Source organism: Suricata suricatta, chromosome 12 (genome assembly GCF_006229205.1).
Source record: "Suricata suricatta isolate VVHF042 chromosome 12, meerkat_22Aug2017_6uvM2_HiC, whole genome shotgun sequence".
In the NCBI taxonomy this organism is placed as follows: domain Eukaryota; kingdom Metazoa; phylum Chordata; class Mammalia; order Carnivora; family Herpestidae; genus Suricata; species Suricata suricatta.
In genome coordinates, this window is record NC_043711.1 from 67,859,154 (window position 1) to 67,879,487 (window position 20,334).

Sequence of the window (20,334 nt, forward strand, 5' to 3'; positions counted from 1 at the left end):
GAATGCAAGGCACCTCTTAAATACTGAGAACAAACTGAGGGTTTATGGGGGGTCGGGGAGAGAGGAAAATAAGTGATGGGCATGGAGGAGGGCACTTATTGGGATGAGCACTGAGTGTTATATGGAAACCAACTTGACAATAAACTATAATAAAAAATAAAAATAAAAAAGGAAGGAAGGAAGGAAGGAAGGAAGGAAGGAAAAAAAAAAGAAAGTAAGAGAAAGAAAGGAAAGGAAAGGAAAGGAAAGGAAAGGAAAGGAAAGGAAAGGAAAGGAAAGGAAAGGAAAGAAAGGCATCTTATGCCTTTTTGCCCTTAGCTTTAGGTCTTAGTTTTCAATCCCAGAATAAAACTCTCTCCCTATTACATTGGTCTAGTTTTTTTGGTGTGTTTTTAAAAAATTATTTATTTATTTATTTATTTTATTTTTTGTTTGTTTATTTACAGCATGCATGAGAAGGGGGCAAGGGGCAGAGAGACAGAGAGAGAGAGTGAGAGAGAGAGAGAGACAGAGATAATCCCAAGAGGACACCACATTCAGTGTGGAGCCAAACATGGGGCAGGATCTCAAAACCAGAAGATCATGATCTGAGCTGAAATCAATAGCTGGAAGCTTAGCTGATTGAGCCACCTAGGAACTCCTACATTGTTCTGGGTTGGATCTTCAATAATAAATATTAAAAGTTATTTTAATTAAAATCTTAATAATTAAAATTTTAAGTTAGATATTAAAGTTATTAAATTAGATATTAGATATTAAAGTAGATATTTAAGTTAGACATTAAACCTCCAACAAAGAAAATTTAAATAAATATATTTAGCATTAATGACAATGGTACCAGATTATGGTGTTAATGTGGAGCAAAAAGAGAAACAGTGTAAAGCATTCTGTAAACTTTTTGTTTAAAAAAATACCCTGGAAAGAAGTAAACCTGTGAAAGTTTGAAAGAAAGAAGCAAAAAAACATATTCTTGGACATACTTTTGAAAAATGAAAATATCAAGAGCCTAGCACTTCCTATATAAATCCTTATATTTTAAGTTGAAAATTTCAGAATTTACTATACTTTTACTCAATAAACAGTGTTGTGTTGGCTAAGAACTTGACAAAGTCATCTCACTAATTACTTAATTTTTATATATAATTCATTGCTCTCAGTGTACAAAGACAATGAAACCCACTTCTTAACTGATCCCAAATTATTTATATCTTCAGCAAACTCCTTAGAATTTCAAGGTTTAATATTTGCTTCATTGCATGATAGTGCCCTCACCCCTCTGCATTTGAATTCCTGGTCATTTAATTAATGCTACCTCCCACCCACTATAGGCAACCAAACTCTCTCCAGGCCTAATAATCCCCTTCCATTTTTCAATTCCTTAGATATGCAGAGCCATTGCAGAAGGATTATTCTGACTTTAACTCTCATCGCTTATGTCTCTTCCTCTGTGATGCTCAAGAGACTGATGGCCTCAATTATGCATCAGCCTGAGCAGACTAACTCAAAAGCCACAATGATTCTGTCACTGACTCAATGCATAGACGCAGCCAGTGACACCTGACTTAATATGTTAATGAGGAACAAAAGTAGAGTGGATTAACTAAATATAATGGAAAAATCTAATATGGTCTAATCCTCTCATCCTTCTTACTAAGAAATGTTTCTTTGTATTAAAACATATATTCAGGGACCCCTGGGTGGCTGAGTCAGTTAAGTGTCTGACTTCGACTCAGGTCATGATCTCATGGTTCATGTGACTTCAAGCCCTGCAGAGGACTCTGTGCTAACAGCTCAGAGCCTGGAGTCTGCTTCAGAGTCTATGTTTCCCTCTTTCTCTGCCCCTCCCCCACTCGTGTTCTGTCTTTCTGAAAAATAAACACACAATCAACTTTCTGAATATTCGTACATGGTTCATCTTTGACAGAATCACAATAAGATCAAGAAACAGCTGAAAGGGTGAATAGTTAGATGAGAAAAGGTAATTAATGAAGGTACCTATACAATCCACAAATCGATTAGTTGCTCAGGAATTAAAGCTAAATAGCATGAGTTGCTTGGTATTAGGGAAACACCCATATTTAGTGTTAAAAGAACTTGAAATGGTAATATGTTTTCTTCCCATTTCTAGACTTTAATTATAATAAACATCACCTCAATGATTTGTTTTTATGAAGTAAAAGATCTTTCTAATTGATAATTTTTAAAAATAGGAGAATAAACTCCAAAAAGATCTATGATAGATTCATTTAGCTGTTGGTTCAACTTAGCTATTTTAAAGTTATTACTCTTACGACTTTTAAAACATTTAAAAAATATTGGCGTATATGTTGATTTGGCTCTGCTCTGATTCAAATTGATCTTCAAACCAAACTTCATTGGAGGCTCTTTACCATAAGGCCCCGACCTACCTTGCCAGCCTCATCATACCACTCTCGTAGCCCCACAGACCCTCCAGACCTAGACTCCCCACCCCACCACACACACACACACACACCCGGATTGCTCACTCACACTCACACAAAGGCATATACACACACAGACACCCAGGCTCCTACCAGTTAACCCGCCAGAACCACCAAGTAAATACCAGACCCTTCATCATTTTATGGCATGGCATGAAGAGTCTTTCTGATTTCATTCCCTGAGCAGACTTCTATTTAACACTGAAGACCCACGTCAAATGTCTTTTCCTATGTGACAACTTCTCTATTGTGTGCAAATAGATGTATCTCTTCTGAAGTCTCCTGGCAATGAAAATAAGCTTTTTTACATTTCCCCCATAAAATTGTAATTGTTTTTTGGAGTCCTACTCCATTAGACTATGAACTTCCAAAGGGCAAGGATTATGATTTATTCATCTCTTTTCATCCAGTGCCCCCATGAATAAAATAGGTTATCTCCCAGTATAGGATTGAGGATTGTGAGGATTAAGAAATAAATGAACTAAAGCACTTAGCAGCACTATAAAAAGTACTCAACATATGTTAGAAATTGTTTTCTTCAGTGTTCAAAAAAATACATATTTTGTTTCAGGCATCCTTAAATGCTTAGGAAATGAATAAAACAGGAATGAACAAATGATTGTTTTAAAAATTAATTTCAAACAGAGCTAAATAAAAATCAAGCAAAAATTATGACTGTGATAATCCTTATCATTACAGAGTTAAATGGTTCTTAAAAGGATTGAACTGAATACTTATTCCAAACAGCAATCAGTTAGTAGATTATATAGAGAGAAAAATGAAAATATTAAAATAAATGAGAATGATAAAGAACTTTATTAAGTAGAAACTTAAGATCTGTTGAAACTCTCCTTAATGTTAATTAAGATTTCCTGAGTCAGTACTTAAGGAAATGCTTATAATAACTAAACATAGGCCAATAGTTGTCTGTCTTATGAATTCTAAATCATTTAAATAATGGCAAATATCACAGCAAACAAAAAAAATAACAATGCAGATTTTATTTCTTTATTTCCTGAGTTTTTCCTGAGCAAAAGTAGTTGATTATTTTGAAAGCATTGATGTCCATTTTGTACACATTTTCAAGATTACTGTAATAAATTAATCATTTTTAAGAAGGTTTTTCATGTTTTCCTCTCAGTAATGCTCCTCTGAAGGTAGACTCCTGTTTTAGACAACCATACGGGAATCTCAGAAGGTACTCCTGATCACTGATACTATCATTTATGCTTTATTTAATATTCCTATATTTGAATTCATTAAGTAATGAAACAAAAATCAATAAAAGCACCATATACTCTTTTCTTTTTTTGCATTTAGAACACTGTGCCATAAATCACAATAAAAGCATCAACAATGAACAAAAGCAGCAAAGATATTACTTAGAAAGATAATTCCAGGGGCGCCTGGGTGGTTCAGCATCTATCTTCAGCTCAGGCCATGATCTCACAGTTGGTAGGTTTGAGCCCCTCGTGGGCTCTGAGCTGACAGCTCAGACCCTACAGCCTGCTTTAGATTCTGTGTCTCCCCTTTCTCTGTCCCTCCCCTGCTCAAGCTCGCTCTCTCTCCTCTCTCTCTCAAAAATAAATAAGCATTAGGAATTTTTTTTAAATGAAAGATAATTCCAAATGTCAGTAATGTCCCAGAAAGTCTCCAACGTAACTGAAACCCATTAGAAATCTCACTTGTAAGCCATAACATAAGCATTTGAATAAGAAAAACTCATTATGTGAAAATCTATCAGCTCTATGAAGTAATTCCTTATATTTTTGAACTTAAAATTTATAATTTTCATAGGTAAAACCCTAAAGTAAAAAACTGCAAATCAGTAAAATTATGTGCCATTATTTTCTTTTACAAAGGGGAACTTTTTAAGACAAGAAAGTAACTTTTAAAATAAAGCTATATTCCAAGGGCTGGTTCAGTCTGTTGAGCAGTCAACTCTTTTTTTTTTATGTTTATTAATTATTGAGATAGAGAGAAACAGAGCCTGAGTGTAGGAGGGGCAGAGAGAGAGGGAGACAGAATCTGAAGGAAGCTCTAGGCTCTGAGCTAGCTGTCAGCACAGAGCCCGACGCGGGTCACAAACCCACGAACCGAGAGATCATGACCTGAGCCGAAGTCCGATACTTAACCGAATGAGCCACCCAGGCGCCGCTGAGCGTCCAACTCTTTGATTTTGGCTCAGGTCATGATCCCAGCGTCATGGGATCGAGTCAGACTCTACATTGAGTGTGGAGCCTGCTTAAAATGTTCTCTCTTTGTCCCTCCGCCCCTCTGTCTCTCACATGCAGTCTCTAAAATAATAATAATAATAATAGAATTAAAGAAAAGAAGCCCCTGGGTGGTACAGTCAGTGAAGCACCTGACTCTTGAGCTTGGCTCAGGTCAAGATCTTGTCATTTCTGAGTTTCAGCCCCTCATTGGGCTCTGTGCTGATGGCACAGAGACAGCTTGGGATTCTCTCTCTTCTTCTCTCTGTCCCTCCCTTGCCTCTGTGCTCCTGCTTTCTCTTTCACCCTCTCTCTTTCAAAAATAAATTAACTTAATTTTTTAAAAAAAAGAAAATTATATTTCATAGATACACAGTACATACCAAATATATATAAATCTCAATATATATAATATTTATATAATTTATAAATAAATACATTTCAGACATGTTCATACATAAACATATATACTTTGCTTAGAATATTAACATGCAAATATGTACTTTTCCTTTTTCTTTGTGTAAAGGTATACAGGCAGACCTTGGAGACATTGTGAATTCTATTCCAGACCACTACAATAAAGTGAATATTGTAATAGAGTGATTCAAATGAATTGTTTGGTTTCCAAGTGCATATAAAAGTTATGCTTACACAATACTGTAGTCTACTAAGTGTATAATAGGTTAGGTAAAAATAAAATGTACATAAACTTAATTTAAAAATACATTATTGCTAAAAAATGTTAACCATCATCTGAGCCTACAGGGAGAATTAATCACTAATCACAGGTCACCATAATAAAAAATAATTTAAAAGTTTTAAATATTGTAAGAATTACCACACTGTGACAAAAAGATACCAAGTAAGAAAATGCAGTTGGGAAAATGGTGCCAATAGGCTTGCTTGATGCAGGTAGCCACACTCAATTTGTTACAGAAAGAAAAGAAGAGAAGAGAAGAGAAGAGAAGAGAAGAGAAGAGAAGAGAAGAGAAGAGAAGAGAAGAGAAAAGAGAAGAGAAGAAAAAAGAGAGGAGAGGAGAGAAAAGGAAAGGAAAGGAAAAGAAGGAAGGAAGGAAGGAACAAAGGAAGGAACGAAGGAAGGGAAGAAGAAAGGAAGGAAGGAAAAGAAAGAAAGAAAGAAAGAAAGAAAGAAAGAAAGAAAGAAAGAAAGAAAGAAAGAAAGAAAAAGGAAGGAAGGAAGGAAGGAAGGAAGGAAGGAAGGAAGGAAGGAAGGAAGGAAGGAAGGAAGGAAAAGGAAGGAAGGAAGGAGGAAAGAAAGGAAAAGATAGGCAGGCAGTATCTGCCAGGTGCAAAAAGCAAAGCAGAATACAATAAGGTGCCTGGATACACATCAGAATTCTCATTCCCATTATCTAAAAAGATCAGATCATTTCCCTTCTCTTGAAGTGTATAAATTTTTAAAAATACCTTTTATTACAAGGCCAATCAATCTAAATTCTCTGTTGGAGCCCCTAAGTAATCATTTCATATGAACATACAGAAAAACCCTTAATTTCAGAAACATTTAAAGGAAATAGGAAACTTTATTACCAATCACACTTACAAGTGTCTTATCTGGCATGATGCTCAAAGTTCTTAGGTTAGATACCTTCTTCTTTTCATAATAACTCAGTAATTATTAAAATAGGTACTAAGGGTTCAATTAAATATATATATGCATATATACATGTTTATGTATATATAATCTTTAAATAGTCTGTAAATACAATACCTATATTTATCATAATCTGTATTAATCTGTTTTTTATACAGTATGGAAAATGGCGTATGCTTTAAAGATTCTTTAGAAAAGAACATAGAGCAAAACAAAAATTTACCTATGGTTTCTCTGTTATTTTCTTAAATTTACTAAAAATGTGATTTAAATAAACTAAAACAAATAGATAAGTTCAAAATATGACTATTTTTCCCTCAGAATAATATTGGAATTACAATAATGATTAGGTAATAAATAAAATCAATTTATTTGCTTATACATTCATCATGCCTTAAAGTATAGGCCAGTTCTTATTTCTAGTGAAGTCATGTCTATTTTTGTTACTTTTTTTAATGTTTATTTATTTTTGATAGAAAGAGTGTGAGCAAGGGAGAGGCAAAGAAGGACGGAGACACAGAATCTGAAGCAGGATCCCAGCTTTGAGCTGTCAGCACAGAGCCCGACACAGGGCTTGAACTCATGAATGGTGAGATCATGACTTGAGCCAAATTTGGACTTAACCAGGCCACCCAGGGAGCCACCCAGGCACCCAATTAATGTCTATTTTATAAAACATATTATGTAAGAGATTTTTAATAAATATTTGATTACTTAATAAATGAAAAGATGATGGATAAAGGAATGGGGACTCTACTTAATGCTTATAGTCAGAATCGAGGGCCAAAAATCACCCCTAGACACAGTTTTGTGAAGGCAGCAACTTTATGCAGTAGCGTGTGGTAGAGCTGAAAAATACTGGACTCAGAGTTATAAATAAGTGCAATTATTATCTTCTTGCCTTACTAGCTGTTTGACCATAGGGAATTCACCTAACCTCTCTGAGTCTTTTTCTATAAAATTAGTATAACAGCTGTTCTTTCTATCTTACAAGGTAACTCATTCATAGGAATATTCACTATAAAATTCTCGCCACTTTTCTGTACATTTGAAACTTTTCATAATAAAATACTAGAAAAATACAAAACAATAAATCTTTTAAATGAAGAGTCTCAACACACCTTCTGAGAGGTTTCACATAAATAAAAACAATATCTTCCCAGTACCCACATATCTAATATCTAGAAGATATTTGAAGGAGATTTTTTTATTTCTAAAATTTTTAGGTATGTTAATACTTAAAAATACTTTCATGACATACATCACCTCTAATAACAGATTACATAATGAGGAAAGCATTTCCAAATAGCTATTTTCACAATGCTCTCTCAATGAATTCTTTTACAATGAATTTACTTTTTCACTAATTCCTTTAACCTTGACTTTACTGTGCTTGAGATAATTAAGTATATGGTTTTTCAACTAACTGCTTTCAGACAACCACTGATCCTGACTGCCACAGAAAAGGTCAACTGAGCTGGAACCCTTGCTTTTATGCACATATATGTAACTTATCTTAAACAACAGCAGTTTTAGGTACTTTGTCACCAGAAAACCTACAGGCCTTAATGTAATTTCAAAATATTTTAGACAGAGAAATTAAGATGACTGAGTAGTAAGGGGACCATTGGCTTGTCTCATCCCTTGAACAGAGCTAGAGCAACATCAGACCATTTTGATGATAATGTGGCAGGTAAATGGTGTGGAGAGGTGAACTGGGGGAGAGAAGAGTGAAGGTTCTGCAGAGGAGAGGGAGCCATTTCCAAGGAGTAGAGAAAAAAAGAGGGAGAAAGAGCAGCACATCAGTTTTATGCAAGAAAGTACTCTCCCTGAAAGCAGCTAGAGGGAAAGAGTAAAAACACAGATGACTACATGAGGAAACTGTTCCCCCAGACCACTGAGGAGGGTAGGGAAGAGAGGGTTTCAATACCGCCAGTTTTTTATAAAGAGCAGAGCACAGAGTCTGATGTTTCAGAGGTTAGCCCATAGCAGTGCTCTGGTGAGGAAGCAGAGCCCTAGGAGCAGGCGGCATTATCTGAAGATCCCCTGGGTCACAGGGCAAGAAGCAGTTCCCCTGCTTAGAGTGCATTTCGTAGAGGTGATACGGTGTCTCTACAGGCAAAAGACCCAAGGGGGAACATCAAACCACCATGTTCACCCATATAGGAACAAAGACACCAGTTGAGGGCAGCAAACCCTGGCACCTGTTGAGTTGTGACTTACCATAAATTCTGAGCCACTGCTGCTGCGCCATGGCATAACCATTTCCTGAGACAAGCCAGCCCTGGCCACAGCACTGGGAGGACTTCCGTCAGAAGATCACTGTGGGTCCAAATCGCAGCGGGATCTCTCAAGTGTGAGGTTTTGAAACACAACTGCACCAGAGATAAAACTCTGGAGAGAGGCGCTGCCTGGTAGGTTGACAGCTCAGACACAGTCGGAGGAAGGCTGTGAGCTGAGGGAAGCAGGGGACACAACAGGGGTGATTGATTGAGTGGGAAGGCGAAAACGTCCTGCTCTGAAGACTGGAGAGTGGGGTGAAGACATATTCACCATTAGCCCACCAACACTGATTGACCCAGTGAGCTAAACAGTGCCACCTCATGGAGAACAGAGCCATCAGACCAAGTCCCGCCCCCCAGTCACCTCCAAACACATCACCACTAGGGCAAGTCCTTCTGAGAATCAGAGCAGCAGGCCCCTCCCTCAGAAGACTAGCACAAATCCCTTCCATAAGTTTAGTCTACGACCATAGACTGTTGCAAAGTTTTAACTCTAGAACTGGATCTAGCTTTATTTGGGTCTTTTTGTTCATTTGTTTGTCCATTTTTTTTATTGTTGTTCAGTTTTTTGGTTGTTGTCCTTCTTTTCTTTTGTTTCATGGACCCAAAAAGACCAGAATTTTTATTTATTTATTTTATTTATTGCTTTCTTATTAATTTTTCTCTCTTCTTTTCTCTTTTTTTTTTATCAAGATTCTCTTAAGAAGCAGACCAAAACTAATGTAGGATCTAACTTCCTTTATGTGATTTTTTTTAGAAATTTTTATCTCGTTCCATTATTATTGTTGTTTTTCTTCCTCCAAAATGACAAGACAAAGGAATTCACCTCAAAAGAAAGAACAGAAAAAAATAGCAGTCAGGGATTTACACAATAAAGAAATAAGTCTGAACTAGAATTTAAAACAATTATAAGGAGACTAAAAGGAGTTGAAAAAAGCATAGACAACACTAGAGAATCCTTTTCTACAGAGATAAAAGAACTAAAATATAGACAGGCAGAAATTTAAAATGCTATAACTGAGATACAAACCCAAATAAAGGCCATAAAAATGAGGATGGACAGCGAGGCAGAGGAGTCAATTAGCAATGTAGGTGATAAAATTATAGAAAATAATGAAGCTGAAATGGAGAAGGAAACAGAGGTCAGGAATCATGAAGGCAGACTTAGGGAACTCAGTGATTCATTAAAACCTAACTACATTCATGTCATAGGATCTCCAGAAGATGAAGAGAGAGAAAAAGGGGAAGGTTTATATGAGCAAATGATATCTGAAAACTTCCTTAAATCTGGGGAAGGTCATAGACAACAAAATCCAAGAAAAAAGAGCATTTCCATTAAATTCAACAAAAGCCAGCCGTTGCCAAGACATATCCTAGCCAAATCCACAAAATATACAGACAAGGAAAGAATCCTGACAGCAGCAAAGGAAAAAAAAAAGTACTTACCTACAAAGGAAGACAGATCAGATTCACAGCATATCTGTTCACAGAAACTTGGAAGGCCAGAAGGGAGTGGCAAAATATATACAATGTGCTGAATGGAAAAAATATGCAGCCAAGAATACTCTAGCCAGAAAAGCTGTCATTCAAAATAGAAAGAGAGATAGAGTTTCCTAGGCAAACAAATCTAAAGGAGTTTGTGACCACTAAACCAGACCTACAAGAAATTTTAAGGGGGACTCTTTGAGTGGAGAAAAATAAAAAGACCAAGGCAACAAAGACTAGAAAGGACTAGAAAGCATCAGGAGAAACACCAATGGCACTAAATTCATATCTTTCAATAATCACTCTGAATATAAATGGAATAAATGTTCCAATCAAAAGACATAGGTATCCAGCAATACAGTTAAGGCAAGGGCAGCAGACATGAACAAAACATGTTTTCCAAGGAAGACATCAAGATGGCTAACAGACACATGAAAAGATGTTCAATATTGCTAATCATCAGGAAAATACAAATCAAAACTATAATGTGATACCAATTCATACCTGTCAGAATGGCTAAAATTAACAACACAAGAAACAACAGGTATTGGCAAGGATGCAGAGAAAGAGGGACCCTCTTCCACTATAAGTAAGACTGCAAACTGGGGCAGACACTCTGGAGAACAGTATGGAGGTTTCTCAAGAAACCAAAAGTAGAACTACCCTAAAGTCCAGCAATTACACTATTAGGTATTACCCAAAAGATATAAAAATACAGACTTGAAGAGGTACATGAACCCCAATGTTTATAGCAGCATTATCAACAATAATCAAAGTATGGAGAGAGCCCAAATGTCCACTAACTAATGAATGAAGATGTGATGTGTGTGTGTGTGTGTGTGTGTGTGTGTGTGTGTGTGTGTGTAGCCATCAAACAATGCAATATTGCCATTTGCAATGATGTAAATGGGAGATACGTACTATGCTAAATGAAATAAGTCAATCAGAGAAAGACAAATACCATATAATTTCACTCATATGTGGAATGTAAGAAACAAAACAGATGAATATGGGAAGGTGGTGGGGAAGATAAGAGATGGAAAAAAAATCACAAGAGATTCTTTACAATAGAGAAACTGAAGGTTGATGGAAGGTGAGTGGGACATGGGCTAGATGGGTAATGGGTACTAAAAAAAGGCATTTGTTGTGATGAGCACTGGGTTCTGTATGCAAATGATGTGTCATGAATTCTACTCCTTAAACCAATATTGCACTGTATGTTAACTAACTAGAATTTAAAGAAAAAAGACTAAACATATTCTCAGTCATTCCTCATCTCATTAAAAAGTATTCTAAGGATCCCAATATTTTATAAATCTTTATTGTATAAAATTAACCACATTAATGTCAGGCAGTAGCATATGAATCATAACATGTTCAATAATTGGAAAGCCAATAAATAAGAGAGTGTCCTATCAAGCCCTTCAGATTTGGAACTCCCACTCTTCATCTGATACTTTATGATCCAGATAAGCTCTGGATATCAAATATTAATAAACCTTTACTTATCCCTTACTTTAAAAATGATATAAATAGGAATAGTAATTCCCATATTTTCTCCCCTCTTGTCATTGAGACGCCTTGTACACCTTGCTATGAACACCACCAACTGATCACCATTTTCCAACTTATACCCCCCAACAAAGGCATCTTGGAAAGTCTTTTGGTTCCTAGAAACAAAACTTCCTGAATCTCCTCACTGGACCCCTAAAGGAATGGTGGAAATTCCTCTTTGTGTTTGATGGGATATGTGTGTGCACATCTGTGAATATACATACACAACTAGGATGAGAGTATAAATTGAGAGAGAACTGCACAGAGGCAGAAGTTCTGACTAAATAGTTAGAAAAGAAAGGGAATCCTTCTTTGTTATGTCCTAACAAGTTCAAAGCTGTGTCTTTATAATTTTCTGAACATTTAAAGAATGCCTTCACTGCACCAGTCCCAAAGACAGTATACGCAAATCCAAACAGCCTGGACAAAATTCAATCTAATATATCAAAGTGCCCTAAAACTGTGCTGACAAACCACTATATTATTATTCAGGATCAAAACTAAGAAGCAAAAAACAACAGTTCACTGAACAACTCACTTAAACTTTGGTCCTCTCACAAATGCAACCTCATAACACTATCCTAAATTAGAAGTAGGAAGACAAAAGACACTGAAATCCTCACCCTGATTCTATGACAGCACATTAAACAAACTTTCCATAATCACAGTTAATATGATAAATAGTACTAAACAAACTACGTTATCTAATGCTGAGGCCACAGAAAACTGGGAGTAGCAAACTGAAGAATCAAAGTAGAGGCTTATTAGGGAGACAGGCATAACAGTTGCAAAATAAAGCTAATGGAAAACTAGAGAGTAAAATTGAAAACCACAGAACCTGATGGTAATATGATGTCCTAATGGCAGTTCACAAATGATGACCCTGAATCATAATGGAAATGTACATCATTTCAGCATTATTTGTTTAAGAAAGCATGGAAGTGAATAATACATTATAGAAAGATTTCCATTCAAAGTAGCTAACATTTAAAACTGTTTCCCTTCTAGGTTCTCTATTCTATTCCATTGGTCTATGTGCCTGTTTTTGTGCCAATTCCATACAGTCATGATGAGGACATGAAGGAGGGCACTTGTGGGGAAGACCACTTGGTGTTATATAAAAACCAATTTGACAATAAACTATATATGAAGTTGAAAAAGAATAATTATGTTTCCCTTCAACCTGTAGTGTCCGTTTTATGAGCTAATGAATATAAGCCTAGATATCTCTAACTATAAACAGAATTCTAAATTTTGTTATATTTGGTTCAGAAGGCTGCTCCCCCAAATATTTCAATGATTCTTCAAAATTAGCTGAAGATACTTCTTTGGGCTTATGTGTCTTTAATCATGAATGATGAGCTCCCTTTGAAGTATCTGAACTGCTTTTAGTAAGATCTGCAGTCATTCTGAACAAATTATGAAGCAGACTGGAAGGGATAATGTGCTGTGCCATATTAATGCATTCCTAACTTCAGTAGATTAAGTGAAGATGATTATAACAGTGAAATGTGTAACCTTATTCACTCCTGGGATCTATTATTGAAAGATTAGGAATGAATTTAAAATCTTTTCAACACTCGTGAAAGGCTGTTATTTGAGGCTGTTTTTTCAAGCTAAATTATATAAAATATCTACTAACAGCAAAGACATCCTTATTAATATGCTATTACCTGACAGACAATATACCTGAACCATAATTTTGATTATGATCTTAGGAAAGCAGGAGAGTTATTTAATTTACATATTTAATAAGAGTCACTGAAAATGTGTCCCATTGTTCTTCGTCTAAACTCCATAGTAATTGATTGTTTCAGCCAATGTTTCTCAAAGATTGAGACCTATGATGATTTTAGATGGTACATGAAGACTATTTTATTTCAATATTTTTATTTATCATTAAATTATTAATAATAATAATTATTATTATTAAAAAGAAGTATGGAGGGGTGCCTGGGTGGTTCAGTCAGTTAAGCATCCGGCTTCGGCTCAGGTCATGATCCCACAGTTCCTGGGTTCGAGCCCCACATCAGGCTCTGTGCTGACAGCTCAGAGCCTGGAGCCTGCTTTGGATTCTGAATCTCCCCCTCTCTCTGACCCTCCCCTGCTCGCGCTCTCTCTGTCTCTCAAAAATTACAAAAATTTAAGAAAACATAAAAAGAAGTATGGCTAAAAAATGTATAGCTAGTAGATGAGACACGTAAGTTCCTGGGTGTTATTACTTTAAAAGAAATTATCTTTCAAAAATAAATCAACTCAGGGACACCTGGGTGGCTCAGTCAGTTAAGTGTCCAACTTTTGCTCAGTTAAAGAACTTGTGGGTCAGGAGTTTGCGCCCCGTGTTGGGCTCTGTGCTGACAGCTCAGAGCCAAGAACCTGTTTCAGATTCTGTGTCTCCCTCTCTCTGTGCCCCCACCACTCACACTTTGTCTCATTCTCTCAAAAATAAAAATTAACTAAAGACATTAAAATATAAAAATAAAAATCAACCTAGTTATTTTAAAGAAAAATATTATATTAATATTTATTGAAAATAATGTTAAATAGGGGCTCCTGGTTGGCTCACTCACTTAAGGGTCTGACTCTTGATTTTGGCTCAGGTCATGATCTTATAGTCATGGAATCAAGCTTTGCTTCAGGCTCTGCACTGAGCATGAAGCCTGCTCAGGATTTCTCGATTTCTCTCTCTCCCTCTGCCCTTCCCCTCCCCCCCGACACACACTCACTCTCTCTCTCCCTCTCTCTCTGTCAAAAAAAAAAAAAGAGTGAAGAAAACAGAATGTATTTTGTTCACTTAGGAAGTAACCATGCCCTACTATGTGACATTTAATTTATAGTTGCTTTCAACTACAATTCACATCTTCTACAGATTAGAATATTATCAACTGTTCTTGTCTCAACTTTAAAAGCTCAGCTACCACAGGGTCAGTTTGAGTGCTTTCAGATATAGACTTCATGTAAACTGGTTTAGATTTGTCTGTGAGTAGCTTACAGATGTTAGTAAGAGAATTCCTTTTTCTCCTCATTAATTACCTTAGTCTGATCTTTGGATGACTTGCTACAGTTTTGATATTAATATTTGCTGCTTCACCTTGTACTTTTTTTAAAAAAAACTATTTATTTTTTTAGGTCTATTTATTTATTTTGAGAGAGAGAGAGTGTGTGTGTGCACATGCTCAGGGGAGGGGCAGTGAGAGGAGAGAGAGAATCCCAAGCAGGCTCCAAGCTAACAGCACATGGGGCTCGAAACCACAAAACTACGAGACAATAACCTGAGCCAAAATCAAGAGTCGGATGCTTCACCAACTCAGCCATCCAGGCACCCCACCCTGCACTTTTATGTTACAGAGATACTTATCTTTTCTTAAACCTCATGCACCAACCTGTGCTAGCTATAATCTTTTCTTCTGCAGCTCCCTCACCTCTCAGCTTTCGAAGAATTAAAAGGAGCTAGGGCCTTGCTCTGGCTTAGGCTTTGGTTTAAAAGAATGTCGTGGCTGGTTTGATCTTCCATTCAGCCCATTAAGACTTTCTCCATATCAGCAATAAGGCTGCTCCACTTTCTCATCCTTTGTATATTCCCTGGAGTACCACTTTTACTTACCTTCAAGAACTTTCCTTTGCACTCACAACTTGCCTGTTTGACACAAGCAGCCTACCTGTCAGCCTCTTTCAGCTTTCAATGTGCCTTCTCACTAAGCTTAATCATTTCTAGCTTCTGATTTAAAATAAGAGACATGTGACACTTCCTTTCACTTGAACACTTAGAGGCCTTTGTACGGTTATTAATTGGCCTAATTTCAATATGGATTTTTTCAAGGAATAGGGAGGCCTGAAGAGAGGGAGGGAATGGGTGGGGGGGGGGCAATGAATGGAGCAGCCAAAAGACACACAACATTTAGTTATTAATTTTGCCATCTTATGGCCATAGTTCATGAAGCCCAAATAATTACAATGGTAGCATCAAAGATCACTGATCACAGATCACCATAACAAGTATACTAATAATGAAGTTTAAAATACTGTGAGAATTATCAAAATGTGGCACAGAGACATGAAGTGAGCAAATGATGTTAGAAAAAATGGTGTTAGAGACTTGCTTGCATGGGGTTGCCACAAACTTTCAATCTGTAAAAAATGCACTACCTGCAAAGCACAATACACCAAACCACAACAAAATAAGATACACCTGTATTCCTGCTTCTGTGTCTCTGCTTTTATTCTTAGCCCACGCGGCATTCCACCCCATTATCTATCTTCTTTCTTTTCATAATGCTCTTTTTAACATACTCAATAGTAAATATTCTTCAAGCGTTTCTCAAACTCTAGATAAAAAAGTGTTCCTGAGTCATCAACATTAGCCTTAAATGTAATTATACAGTGTATTCTTATTTAAATACATACTAACTTAAAATGACATAAACTCCTTTTGTTTATAACACTTAGGCAATTATGAAATCAAAGCAAAATTACAAATTATATACAAAAATTATGAAATCAATAAAGTTCAAATTAACATTAATTCAACATAATTTTTGCCTCTGTTAAATACTTTCAGTGAAGATGTGGCTCTGGTACAGGTCCCTTGGAGTTTGGTGTGCCTGTCCTCCTGTGAGCTACAAGATGAAAAGTGTCTCTCCTCCTTTTCGCCATCCCAGTTAATATGAATGCTTGATTTGCTCAGTTTGTGCACTCTGTCATTGATATCCACTTCCTAAAACAGTGTCATTTGACATGGAATTTGCTTCTGTTCTAGTCTCTTCAGCCCAAAGAGTACTTCTTATCACCAGCATGTTTATACACCAAAGGAAACACAGTCAGTATCCTGGACCCAGTTATAAGATGAGTTGGACTATAGTATATCACTTTGAGTAATGTCACAAAAGTATGGGCACAATATTTTTAAATTACATTTAAAAACACGAACTACATCAAACAAGTAGCACCTATCATCTCTCTGTTCTTTTCTGCATGTAATATTTCAATGGCTTCTCATTAGGTATCTAGAATGAACCCTACTCTCTTGCATGGAATTCAAGATCTTCCACAATATGCCTCCAGTCTTTCCAAGTCTTCTAAGCCATGTCCAACTGCAACAGACTCCAATCTACCTGTGAAAACTTTTTTCTTGCATATGTACCACACTTATCCAATTCCTTTTCATCTGGAATGATTCTCCACAAACTCAGACATTACATTGTAGCTGAAAAAACATACAGGCTTTGAAACCAAACAGACCTGGATCCTAGATGCTCGTTTTGACACCTATTAGCTATGTGATTTGGACAAGCTGCTTATGTTTCCTGAACTTCTAATTAGAAAAATGAGAACATAATGACTACCTCCAGAGGGCTTATAAATATAAATTCAGAAAAAGCTTATAGAGTACCTGGAACATCTTTGGTTATCAGTAAATAATAGCTATCACTATTTTGTATTCCTTAATCCTTTCAGTTAGAATGAATCATTTTGTCACTGTTATCACCACTCAGTATTGTTTATATTCCACATTTGACATTCATATCATTAGACACAGTATTAGGATTGTGTACATATTTCACAAGCAGACTCCATACCATGAGTTTAAAACATTCAGGTTAATTTGATCAGAGTTTAACACAATTCCTGACATGGGATAGTCCTCAATAAAATCCACTGAATATAGTTGGACTGAATTCTAAATCCTTGTGGTGCTGAACACAGTACTAAGAACTTAATAGATGCTCAAAAAAATGCCTGTTGATTGATACATTATGTGACATGATCCAAGGAAGTCCCTGAAAGCAAAAATGCCATGCCAGTCTGCAAAAAACCCATCTGTTCATTTCTCTGGTTTAGACCAACTCTTTCAAGTGAGAGGCAGGAAAAAATCAATCTATCAAGCTTTTGCACACACTGAAGATATCCTTTCTTTTTCTAAGGACTCAGATGAAGAGAGAAAAAAAACCTACTCTGTTAAGCAATCTCATGGCCATATAAAGACTTAGAAACTGCCTATGTTTTCTTCAACTTCTTCATCTAAAATTTCAACTTTCATAACATACCATAGGAAAGACTAAGTGGAGATTTAATTTACAAATTAATAATAATTCTCAAATTGTCTGAAATTTAAGGTACATACCTATCAGCCAACAATCATGTATTCTTTGTCCTTTAAAAGGCAGATAAGTGATACATTCAAATATCAATACAGAATTAAGTATTAGTGATGTTAGAAAATCCATATTTACTGAAGAGCAATATTTTCCTTATATTGTACAATGAAATATAATCATAGAATATAAATCATGTGATATAACCTGACAGCAACTTTATATTTGACTCCCATGGTCTTTTTAAAATATATTCAATGGGCTAAGTTTTTCCATTAGCAATGAATAAAATTCTAGCAGTCTCTACATTTCTGAACAGTCTTAGATAGTAGAAACCTAGTTGCAGAACAGAGTCTCAATTTAGCAAATAAAAGTTTCAGTATAATACATTAAACATTATTTTCACTTTTACCACCCTTCCCCCTAGCTAGTGACAGTAGTAAACTGACTTCCCAAGAGCCTAAACAAAAGAAGGAAGATAAAGAAAGTTGTGATGCAAAATTCTGACTTAATTGGTGTTGTTGTAAAATGGTTTTATACTCTCTTGGCCTTGCAGGTATTCAATTACATCTCTCTGTCTCTCTGTCTCTCCTGTCCTCCCTCTCTGACATGTTTATGAGTTCTCAGATGCTTCCCTTCTGAACTCTTTGGATTGCAATTTCAGTGATATGGATGATCCATTCTATTCCTCCAGCTGCCAATTTCCCCTCATTCCCTGGTTTCTTGGCCTTCCAACTGCTCAGACTTTAGTGGCATTCCTTTGCCCTCCCTGGTCATCCTCTCAAGCAAGGGTCAAAACTATTCATTACAATCCTCTCTCTCTCCCTGGCTCTCCTATCTGGTCCTCAGAATTCATATATTATTGACTCATTCAAAGTGGAGTTCAGTTACTGCCCAGACACATCTCTATATCAGCTCTGAAGGCCATTTCTTCCAGCCTTTGATTTCCAGATACCTCAGGTGGGCTTCAGACACCAGCTAAATGTGCTCCCTAAAGTCCAGATGAGTCAAATAATACCTCCCTAACCAGGAGATAATATAATAGGTGGCAAATAACAGCACATGCCATTTTCCAAAGGAAACATCTTAATAAAATCCTCTCTAATCTCTAACAAGTTGATCCTTTTTAATATCTTTGGTGGAAAATGGAATCCAGTAGTTGAATATTTATTTCCTTTGAAAATCTGCATCTTGGTGTCTTACAATTGGCATCTGATGTCTATCTACTGTATCTTGGTGGCTCAGATGAAACTAAAAATAAAAACATTCTGTTGCATTAGGATACAATTTATAGCCTTAGTTTTCTCACACCAAGCGTCATTAACAGCTGGTATTATACAAGTATATAGATTGTTTATAGCTGATATCTCTGCCTCTTTTTATAAGGGAGTTCATTACATTTACTGTATCATTTGCAGTGTTGTTTGGTGAAACATTTTTTAATTAGGAGAGTTAAGAACTGTGAAAAGTACCCACGATGAAATGCTCTGGGAGGATTTTTACACAAACAGCGCTCTAAGGGCTCAAGGGCTCCTTGAGCTCCAAGTTGTTACTCTATTTGGGTGCAGTGATCTATAACTGGGAGGTCTTGAACCATTCTGGTTAGAAATTGAGGACATAAATGTTGAGGAGAAATCAGCAAATGAACTGAGGCCCTTTGAAGTGGGAGTAGGGATGCGAAGGGTCCCCTCCAGGTTTCTCCTGGAAACTTGAGAAGGAATATGATGTGGAATTTTTCTCAAACTCCCTTCAAAACTTGAGAGGCAATACAGTATGCCTGTGAGGTAGATAAACTCAGAGACCAGACAGCCTGGTTAAATCTTGGCTTCAGCACTTAATAGAGGGTGACACTAGATACATTAACTTTTCCTTGCCTCAATTTTACCATCTATAAAATGGTGGTAATAACAGTCCTACCTTACAAGTGTGTACAAATTTAAAAATATAATCAGTGAAAAGTAGAAAATAGTATTGTTATATTTATTATTGTTATTATTATGTCCAATGCTAAGCAAAAAATAAAGGATCACCATTTCAGAGATGCATGGATAAGGAGTGTAGGAGAAAAATGAAGGCAATACAAAATGTGGCAGAGGTTCATTTGGTCATCCTCAAACTCGCTTCTGCTTCATCCTGGACACACAGATGAATCATACTACTAAGCCTTGCCAGAACTTAGTAGAATTATTGAGCAAATTCTATACAAGAGAATATGACTGGAAGTGATGTATGTTCACAGGCCGATTGCATAAACATTTCCTATAATAATCCTCTATATTTTTCCCTATTCTGTGGTAAACTTGTATGATGGTAGATTTGTATGATAAAAGAAGGCACTTGGAAGCCAGTGATTAGAAACACCCATTTTGGACTTTATATAACTGAGGGGGGGTGAGGATGGGAGAAATCGGTGGTGTTAGTCGGTGAGATTTGGGGAGTTACCTGCTATAACAAGTAGTGTTACTTTATACAGATATACTTTAACTTATGCCCATAGAGTTTCCCTTAGGATGATTTTAATCAGATATATAAGCAACGTAATAAAGAAAAGAAAATGGGAAAGTCTGTCTTTTCCATTCTTTTTTCCCAAGCTCTGTGCCAAAGAACAGTAGGAGAGAACAGTATATGGCG